Below are 5970 nucleotides of genomic sequence, written 5' to 3'. Positions count from 1 at the left end.
GCCCGGCATGCCAGGCCAAGCGCGCCGGGCCGGCGCCCGCTCCCCTCCTGCCCGGCACCGCCGTGTGTGCGCTCTTCCTCGCGCCGTCAGGCCCCTGCCTGCCATCAGGAGCTGGGTGGCAGGAACCAGTGCCCTGAGTCCCCGGGCAGCCCCGCATGGCCCCCTGAACACTGGGCTGGGCCCCTCACGGGCAGGGTCTCCATCTCCTGCTGTCAGATGGTGCTGTGGTCTTGGAGAGCAGGGTGGCCTTGGGAGGGCACAGCGGAGGGAACCCCCCGGGGCAGCTGAGGCCCGGAGCCCATGGCTCCAGAAGCGGGGGGTGCCTTTACAGCAGACCCTTGCCCCTGCCCCGGCCGGCCTCCCTAGCCAGCCGCATGTGTTCGGGAGGCCTTTGATCTGGCCTTTAATGACCAACCCTGCTGATGGGTCATTGTTGGTGCCCCTCCATGCCCTGGGGGGCTTATCATCAAGACTCCCCCATGGATGGCCCCGAGCTGGGGGCTTCCGGGCTCCCAGGCCACTCAGGGGTCAAGAGCACATTCTTGGTGGTACTCTGGGCCCAGGGTCACCTGGGACCTCCCAGGTCTGCTGCTGGGAGCAAGGGGTAGCTGGAAGGAGGGAGCCCCGTCGTTCATCACTCAGGGCTGGCTCCAAGTTGAGAGAAGCCCGAGGGCGGCCCCAGCTCTGAGGGCGGGGGGCTGCACCTGACCCTGCCCACTGGGCCTGGGGAGCAGGACACCCTCTGAGCACGGCCTGGCACTGCCTTCTCTGAGCCTCCAGGCCCACTCCCCAGGGCTGCACAGCTTCGGGAAGGGGCTGCACCCTCCAGCCAACCAGCCATAGCTTTCTGGTGAACAAGGCAGGCAGTGGGCGTGCAGGGCGGAGGGCGTGTGGGGCTCAGGGAGGCCAGGGAGCGAGGCAGGATTCCCCGGAGCCACCCCTCCCCGCACTCACCTGCTCACTCACACAGGCATGCACGTGCGTGCACACACACACACGTGTGCACACGTGTGCACGCACGCAGTGGCAGGAAACGGCATCTTCAGCGCCGGGCTCGCAGACGTGGGGTTTTATTAGTGCTACAAATCAGATATCACACAGTTGGGGGCTGACATGGTTTTTATAAGAATTATTTAGGGCCCTGGCCGCCGGTGAAGTCCCAGGGAGAACCTGCTGAGGAACATCCAGCTGTTTGGGCCGTCGGAATTCCCAACACTTCGTAAAGTGAAGGTATGAAAGGCCAGCACCTTGTTCTGTTTAAGGGGGCGCGTCACCCCTGCCCTGGGCCAGCCGCAAAGGCTTCTGGGAGGCACCTCCCCTGCGGCGGGGAGGGAAGGCCTGCAGCGGCCAGGGGAGGGGGCTGGGGGCCCCCCCGCGAACACCCACCTGGGGGTCTCCCCAGCTCCCTCTGGAGGATTTTCGAGCTTCCCCTCCCCGGCGGTCCGTGGGCAGAGGCTGTCCTGCTCCCCCGGGGCCTGTCACGGGTGTCTGCCCCCCAGCCGCCCGGTCACCAGCTCAGGGGTGGTCTTTGGGCTGCCCCCAGCACCGTAGGGAATGTTCCAGGACCATGCTCTCGGGGACCCAGATAGCTGTGCAGGGTCATGGTGCTCATGCGTGGGGAGGGCGGTGCCTGGTGGAATCATCTCCTAGCCTCCTGCTGCCCTAAGGAGTGAGGGCTGCTCGGCCCAACCTCGGCCCAACCTCAGCCCTGCAGACTCCTGTCCTTGCAGGGGCAGGCGCACCGGGGACCCTCCTCGCTGGACTTCCTCTGAGCTCCATGCAGAGGAGCTGCGGGGCGGGGGCAGGGGGTGGTCAGGGGATCTTGCCTGTCATGTGTCCCTCAAGGAGAGGGGGTGGCAGAGATCCCAGTGTGTGTGTGGGGGGGGTTGGGATGAAATGCTCGCATTGTCCTGGGGTGTGGGGGACACGAGGAGGAGAAGGCCAGGGGGCCGGGGGGGCTGGGGACTCTGCGCAGGGAGGGCTGAGAACATAGCCGAGGGAGGCAGAGCCCGGGGCTCCCCCTGCAGAGCCTGGGGCCAGGCAGAGAGTGCACAGACGTGCGGGGGGAAAGGCCTGGGGTCTCCCTCCCCCGCCCGCCCCTCCCCCGGCCAGGCCTTGAGCGGGAAGGGAAGCAGGCCGGCCTCTCCTCCCTCACCATAACGTCAGGGCTCCAGCATCCATCCGAGGAGGCCGGGGCCAATCAAAGCCAGATGTGGGGGCAACACAAAAATGCTGATGATTTTGACTAGGAAAAGCCCTATTTACCAAGAAATAATGAAGTGATTTGGGGGATTGTGCTGGGATGACCTCAGTCGGGAAGGAGCAAACGCAGATGCTGAACTGGTCTCCCAGTCCCGGGGCCCGCGGGCCGGCGGGCAGCAGGGCCTCGCACCGCGGCTGCTGTTCCTTCTGGGCTGAGCTGGTGCAAGGAGGCCTGGCCCCTCCGACCCCCAAGCTGTGGAGCCCCCAGGGTGGGCAACGGCAGGAAGAGGGGCCCCCCTGCAGTGTGGCTGGGGGTCCGCCATGGAGGGAGTCCTGGCGCGGTGGGGCGGTGGGAAGAGGAGGGCTCCTCTTTGCCCTGAAGGGACTTTGAGTCAGTTGCAAAGATGTGGCAGGCACCTGCACACAGGCGACCGGGGCTCGGCCCGGGGCCCCCGGACGTGTGGGGAGCAGCCCACTCTACCAGCCGCCCCACACCTGGGCAAACAAGGATTCCTGAGGGTGAGGGCAGGGTGGCATGTAAGGGGAGGGGGCCCCAGGTGCAGCCTTCAGGGAAGGAGCCATAGGGGGGCTGGGGTCCCCAGGGCTGAAGCCCCTCCCAGTGCCAGTCTCGCTGGAGGGGAGGCTCCCCGCCCCCACGCCCCGGTTCCTGCCCGAACCTGAAGAGCCCCTCTCCCGGGCACTCGCCCCATCCAGGCCTCACTGGTGGGGTCGGCCGTGCACGTGGCCCATCTCTGCAGCCTCCACGGATGTTTAGGGACAATCCTTCCACCGTGGCCAGGCTGCCCCCGGCTCACCTGGAACACTCCGGGAAGAGCACCCAGTCCTCCCCTCCTTGGACAACGCAGACACGTGTGTCCCCAAAATCGCAGACCCAGCGGAGGAAGCAACCCCAGTGTCTGCCACAGAGCGTGGATTCGCCCACGTGGACACACACAGCATGGAGCATTACGCGGCCTTCCAAGGCTCATCCTGCGACGTGCCACAGCATGGACGAACCCGGGGGCACCGAGCCGACCACTGACCCGACCACCGAGCCGACCACCAAGCCGACCACGCGCTGACCGCCGCGCCGACCACCACACCCGCCTGGGGCAGGCGAGCCCCTGGAGAGACGGAGAGCAGAGCTGTGGCCAGCAGGGGCGGGTGAGGGGGGTGAGGAGGGCTGGCCGCAGGGCACAGGGCTGGTTTCTGGACAACACAAACATGTTTTGAAAGGGATCACAGGATGGAGACGCGGCTCTGCGAAAGTACGGACACCTCACGACATACTTGCAGTGGGCGGGTGGTGGGGTATGTGAACTATGTCTCCATAAAGCCGTTTGAAGATAGGAGAGGACGTGCATGCCCTGCCCTGCGAGCCGGGAGGGAGGCCCCGGGTCAGGCGAGAGCGGGGGGCCGGGGGCCGGCAGCTCACCACCCAGCTCCCTGCTCCCGGGGTGGGACATGGGGCCATCACGTCTGGCTCGGCGGGCTCACTGGGGTTGGCCATTCCCCAGTTATGTTCCTGCATAAACTAGCAGAATTTAGGGTCACAGAAAGCCAGGAAGTGGGGGGAGCACGGTCACTCCAGAGGTGCCTTCCAGGAGGCCCCGGAGGGGTGGGTGGGGGATGAGGGGAAGTGCGGCGTCCCTGGGCCTGGGTCCCGGGCTGGGGGGGCTGGGGGCCCATGGGAAGGGGGCTCTTGGGGAGGTGGTGCACACGGGGGCCAGAAGGCAGGGAGCCCCCCCTCCGACGTGGGGCTCTGGGCTGCGGAAGCTGTGTGGGCACTTCCCTGGCAGAGGGCCCCGCAGCCTGGCCGGTGGGAGGGGTGGGGGCCCCTGCCCCAGCTCCCCGCTGTTATCTGCAGTCAGAGACTTAAGCCATGTCTTAGGAACTGGGGAGACAGCCCTGGGGACGACTCGTCGGCCCTAGAAGAGGAAAACCAGCCGCTGACGGACTGTGGCCAGATGGGTTTCCGCTCCCTCCTGGCGGCCCTGGGCGGCTGGGCCTCACCTGGAGCTGCTGGGGGGCCTGGGATGTGTCCCTGGGGGCCTGGGGCCCGCCCGCTGCAGCTATAACTCATCAGCACAGACCAGGAACTGAGCAGAGCACGCGGCAGTCCCCAGGGCCCTTCCCGGCCCCAGCCCCAGCCCCCTCAGCCCTGCCCTGCTGGCCTCTGCTTTTGCTGTAACCTGGCGTCCCCCGGTCTCTCACTCCCCTTGCAAAGTAAACAGACCTCCCACATGGCAACACACGAACATCCCAGAAGATGGGGGGCTCGCGGGGGGTGGGGAAGCACTGGGGGCTCTCCCTCCTTCCCTTTGTCCGTGGACTTCCCCCCACGACCTGGTGCCCTGCCTGCTCCCTGCAGGACCATCCCCATGGGAAGGGACGCCCAGCCCTGTGTGAGGTGTCCGGCCAAGGGGGGCCCGTTGGTGTTTGTTCGCAGTGTGGGAGACCCTGTCTGGCCCCTATGCAGAGATCTGGAGTTTGTCTCCCGCTGTGCAGGACAAGGGGACACTGAGTCACGGCCAGGACAACCGTGGGGCCGTTGTCTTAGGGGCAGAGACGGACCTCGCAAGGCCCAGGCCCTCTCCCTCCTCAGCCTCCAGCTAGGGAGCAGCTCGGAGGGGAAGGGGTGTCCAGCCAGCTCCTCCTTGAGGCTCCAGGCCTGGGGTTGGGGTAGAGCAGCCCCCCAGCTGCAGGCCCACTTCCTGGATTCCTGAGGACCTGCAAGGCAACCCCCACAGCTGTCCTCCCCTCCACCCTCATTCCCCTGGGCCCGTCACTGGGCCCCGGGTGCGGAGGGGGCTCTGCCGGCCCTGGGGGTGCAGGGGAGACCAAGGACATGGCTGCTCTCCGGCCCCTTCCTCCTCCCCCAGGCAGAAAGATGACCGTGCCTCTGGGGGCGGGGGTGTGGGGAGACACGGGGGTCTCGGGGAGGCCAGCCGGCAGAGGTGCTGGGCTGCGTCTGGGGTGTGCGTGGCGGCCCGTGCTGGACGTGCTTGGATGAAGGATGGGATTGCTCTCCCAGCCTTGAGTTGGGGTCCTCAGGGCCGCGGGGCCCCATGAATTATTTCTCTAAGGAGAATACCGTTGACTCTGCTCTCCGGTCGCCTTCCGGACCTTCCCCATCACTTTAAATCAATGCTGAAGGGCGGCGTTTGCCCGGACCTTCACCCTCCAAGTGGAGGGAGCTGCAAGGCCCACGTGACGCCGCCGTCCCCGGTCGGGTGTCCCTCAGGGCAGAGGGGGGTTGCCGAGCCAGCCCCCATTTCCGCCTGCCCCTGCAAGGCCCCCCGAGGAGGAAAGAGCCAGGGCCCTCCTTAGGTCACAGGAGGGCAGTGCCGGAGGATGGGGTTTCCCGAGGCCTGGTGGCATCCGTGTCCTACCCCAGGGCCGGTGTGGCCGACTCTCCTGAGCACCCCAGGGCTTTCTGGTTTGCTCCCAAATCCCTAGGCCCAACCTGTCTGCATGAAGCCCACACGCAGACGCACACGCAGACGGCCCCAGCTCGGCAGGCTCGGCCCAGTTCCTGCCACCTGCCTTCAGGGCACAGCAACCAGGGCTCACGGGGCACCCGCCACAGGGGCCTGCAGGGCACAGAGGCTAGCTTGGCTGCCCGCACATCTCAGGGCCGGGCCCCTCGATGCACGCACTGTGGGTCCCCAGATGCCGTCTCCTTCCAGACCGTCCGCCCCAGGGTGCCGATGGCCACTGGCCATATCATCCCGTCCTCGGGCCTTCAGGTTGCTGGTCCTTCCCACC

Source organism: Neomonachus schauinslandi, chromosome 11, assembly GCF_002201575.2.
Source record: "Neomonachus schauinslandi chromosome 11, ASM220157v2, whole genome shotgun sequence".
NCBI lineage: Eukaryota > Metazoa > Chordata > Mammalia > Carnivora > Phocidae > Neomonachus > Neomonachus schauinslandi.
This window is presented reverse-complemented; position numbering follows the sequence as displayed.